A 4656-nucleotide genomic window follows, 5' to 3' on the forward strand; every position below is an offset into this window, starting at 1 on the left:
CCGGCAGAACACTATTCTTATACAGGTGGGTACCCACCCTCAAACCTTTGTTCTCCCGCTACTTTACCTTTGAATACTGCCCTGTCTCTCGCACACCTGAAGAAGGCTCCACGGCCGAAACGTTGTGTTCTCTTTCTTCTTTTTTTCAGCATGGAATAAACCTATTACCTATTCTTATACAGCCGCTTGGACACACCGCTCTGAGACATCTGAGGTCGATGTGCTGAGCCTGGTCGCCGAGCAAAATCATGCCCGGGGGGGGCAGCTTTCATGATGTGGTTGCCGAGTGGTTAAGGTGATGGACTGCTAATCCGTTGTGCTTTGTACGCGTGGGTTCGAATCCCATCCTTGTCGGTTTATGTCTTCGACTTGTGATCTGTTTCTAAGTTGTACTTGCTTTCTTTAGCTACTGTAGTAGAGCAGTAATATTTCTAGCATTGGCTGAACATGGCTTACAGCTGTTAGGAATCCCTGGTGGGAAGATACACGGATCCTGTGCAGACGCAGGCACGGGTGATAGATGAGGCAGGCGAACAAACCAAAACGAGAGGCAAGGTCGTAGTCAAAAGGCGAAAGGCAAGTCGTAATCCAGGAAGTTCTCCGGTAGCAGACAGTCCGAGGCGAGAGGCGAGGTGCAAAGTCGAAAAGGCAGAAGGGGAATCCAAAATCCAGAATAAATGAGGTACGGGGAAAAACGCCAGGTAGAGCTCTCAAGGAATAGACTCAATACCGAGCAGAGGGAAGCAGGTGAAGATGGTTTAAATAGCAGTGCGCACCGCACAGTGAGTGTGCGCAGGTGGTTTAACTCGTACGGCGGTGTTTGTTAATAATCACCCGCTGCTGGGGCTGATTAGCTCGCTTACGCTTTGGTCTTGACTGCCTGGTGGTCGTGACAACAGCAGTAGCTGACAGATATAGTCTCTTAATATTTAGGTTAAATTTATGCTTTGTACTGCTTTCACCTGATATTAATAGTAGTCCTGATGAACGATTTAGGGACATGGCGGATCTTGAAAATGTTCTTGTTAATTTCAGTTTGGAAAAAATGCACTCACCAGAACCAGAAACTGGTCGTATCTGCAAAATGCGCAATGCAATAGCATGTCCTGTCTTGCTATGAGTCCTTATCTGTTACAGGAGGCGTTGTAGGACTTTTTAAGCTCAGAAAAAGCTATCAATTCATCTTACATTTCTACTCCATCAATATTAGCAATGTTATCTTTACTAAGCTCTAAATAAATGCAAATTTTAAAATACATTTTAAAATAAATGCTATTCCATATATTGTAACTTTTTGGTATTTAGAATTTTTATCTGAGGATGCAAGGGAAAGTATTATACAAATGTGAAAGAGGGTTGTATTTTAATACAATTTTCCATCAAAAGAGAACCAAAATCCGTATGATATTACCGTCAATATCCCTCGATACATTATTTTAAACCAGACATAATGAAAGACGTAGTAACTAGACACACCTACAAAACACATGAATAGTAGCGGCTCTGAACTCAATGTGGTGCTGGATGGGAATGCAATACAAACGCCAATGGCACAATGGATAATGTGTCTGATTACGGATCAGAAGGCTGTAGGTTTGTACTCCTTCCTGGTTCGTGAAAAAGCTTTTAAACCACACTACTCAACACTGACATCGTAGGGTGTGCGGTCCTACACAACCTTACTATCGACTGGATGAGTCTTCTGTTCAATCTCCGATTCTTTCCGCACATTCCTGCTATTTCACCACCGTTATTGTAGGACAACAGCCACAGACACGAGAAGATACACTATTCCGAACAAATGTCTTAAAAAATCACGTTGACAATACGTTTTTTGTTTCTTTAAGGTAACCTTACTTTTGCCTGTAAAGTTCACATTATTTTCTGTAGCCGCAAATCCCCAATATTTCTGCTGTCTCCTGAGAAACACAAGCATGGAGTCAAATCATATTAAATAACACAACACATCTATTAATTTAATACCCAGATGTGACAGAACACATGTAAGACTTACACACAGCCTTTATTTTGCGATAGTGAATTTGCAGGTATCCTGGGGAGGGAAGAGAACTGATATTAAGGAAATACATATTTAAAGGGGATATACGTCTTAAATGTGTTTTGTCACATCTGGGTGTTAACTGAATATTTTTTTAGCATTATTTGTTGTGTTTTGACTCTATACTTGTGTTTCTCAGGAGACAGCAGAAATATTGATGTTTACATTTATATTCACATTCCCGTTGATATTGACTTAGGTACTCAACTATTTACTTGTAGTTTGACTCGTGTCAAAAGTTGAAAATCTCTGCAAACATCAAGATGGCTAAGGACGTGCAAAGAAACTCAATCACATTTAGAGAAGGTAATGTTTAGATCGGATTAATTCGAAGTGTGTCTCTGGGTGCGTTTGATCTACGAACGTTGTGTTTAACTGAAGCACACCCTGACTGAGTGTGCCATAGAAACTGACACATGTCGTATTTTTCTACATTCACAGATTTTTGGCTAAAGTAAAAAAAAATCGTTGTCATTTTCTTGCCAGCTGGCAGTAATTCTTTTGCACTGATAACAAAGATAAGCATTTTAGCTTTCGCAATGTGTGGAGATCTTGAAAAACAAGTTGTGCCAAAAACGAAATAAACACCTCCATTAAACTTAATGCAGAAGCATGTTGTCTATAACAGTAAACGATGCAAGAAGACAGGAAGAAAGGCACCGCTGGGATTTAAACCCAGGATCTCCTGTTTACTAAAGAGGCGCTTTAACCATCTAAGCCACGACACCGGCAGAACTCTCTTCTTTTACTGCCACTTGGACACACCGCTCTGAGACACCTGCGTTTAGTAAGCACTGAGTCCGCCGGCTGAGCAAGCTGCCTCCTTTACACGGAACAGGAGCCCTGACCGTAAGAGAAATGAAGAGAAATGGCTTTTATCGGGCACTTTTCATGTCCAATGCACTTGACATCTCCCAAGGGGGACAGAGTTCATTAACGACACTTTTCCTTTCTTTCTTCTTTCTGTACACTTTGATGAAACAAAACGAGAAATCATGTAAGGGAAAATGTCTTTTTTCATGGAGAAAACATGCACCGGGAAATGTTGTGTTTAGAAGAAGTGAGTTAACATGAAAAGTGACCTAATTTACCAGAGCAAATGCTCACCAAGCAAGATCTGCTTTACTACTAGAGAGAAGTAGAGTGAAAGACGTGATCATTTCACGCCGCTGTGGAACGAAACGCTTTTGTCTTGGAATTCTAAATCAATTAGAAATTCAGAGCGACACATAACGGCTTTGTCTGCTTGTCTGCTATTAATGTCCAATAGTCCAATAGTTAGTCATTTAAGTAAACATGAATATACTGTAAGGTCTTGGTACATGGGAGTGGATTTCAACCACAATTAAAAGAAGGGCAAATTATAATTACAGGCTTCAGACACTTTTTCATACAAAAGTGACCAAACACTCCCTAACTTTCAGGTTTGCTTGAACCTGTAACAGAAAAGCGGTTTGAAACTTCCATTCTCTGATGTCACTGTCTCTAAAGTCGGACGTGATGTTTCGCGGATGTGCAGTGTGCCTTTTCTCTTGTCGTGTTCAAGATGAAATGCTGCATAAGCTCCTGACTGGGTGTTCTGTACTGTTCAGATTACCTAGGTGGTGTACAGCTAAAACCCAACTGCATGGTGTGAATTCCAGGTTCGGCACCAGCAGCACCTGCAAACACATCAGCTGACCTCGACATGATTTGAACACGCGACCTTCTGATCTGGAGTCAGACGCGCTACCGTTGCGCCATGAGGTCACTTGCAACATGTGCTTTTAATTCACCCAAAGAGAAATATCAGCGTCCCTGAAAAAGATTGTTTTCATTCTCTCCTGTGAGGAGCGCCGCTCTTCCAACGAGGGTCTCTTCATCCCAGACCACAGATTATTCCTCCCGCCCGGCTCTCTCACGGAGAGCAGACACACTGTCTCCACTAATGTGTTTACTAAATCCATAGATCTGACCCCCTACAGCCCCGATATTCCTGGACAGGATATTTACCACCAGCCTGGTGAACTTCTCATCTTGACCTCTCCCAGGAGGAGCACAATTAACACAGAATCCTCTCTCCATTTAGCAAATAACACAAAAAACTGTTTACCTGTCAAGACAGAAAACCAGGCTGCTCCAGGTGAGGCTTAAACTCACAACCTCGGCATGAGTCCACTGAATATATCATTTTACATGGCCTGAACCAGGAAAGAGATTGGAAGTCAAGAAGTTATGGTTTTGTTTTAATACTTGCCTACTCTTTTAATTTTTCGGTCAAATCTTTTATTTGGGAGTACTTTCAATGGATGTTAATCTTTGTCCCAATGCACGATTCTGGGCCATGGTGTATCTTGAATAATGTTCTTATAGGCTTCAGTTTGGAAAAGTGCGGTCTTCAGAAGCTACTGAAACCGCTAATGGTTTCATAACACTTAATGCAAAAGCAACGTTCGGGTTTGAAAAATAATATTTCTTGCTATGAATACAAACACTGTTACAGGAGGCGTGTTAGGGCTATTTTAGCTTAGATCATCAATTCATCTTACATTTCTTCTCCATCTATATCAACAGCGTCATCGCTACTGAGCGCTAAAGGCAGGTCCTGGCAATACAAT

At 41.7% G+C, this 4656-nt stretch overlaps 1 non-coding gene across 1 annotated transcript; it reads right to left on the reverse strand.

Moving 5' to 3' along the window:
- Positions 1–3736: 3736 nt before the first annotated feature.
- trnaw-cca (transfer RNA tryptophan (anticodon CCA)) lies at positions 3737–3808 on the reverse strand. The gene has a single exon. It is a non-coding gene; the product is annotated as a tRNA-Trp (tRNA).
- Between the last annotated feature and the right edge of the window lie 848 nt (positions 3809–4656).

The sequence above is a fragment of the Lepisosteus platostomus genome, chromosome 5, assembly GCF_059453375.1.
Source record: "Lepisosteus platostomus isolate fLepPlt1 chromosome 5, fLepPlt1.hap1, whole genome shotgun sequence".
Taxonomy (NCBI): Eukaryota; Metazoa; Chordata; class Actinopteri; order Semionotiformes; family Lepisosteidae; genus Lepisosteus; species Lepisosteus platostomus.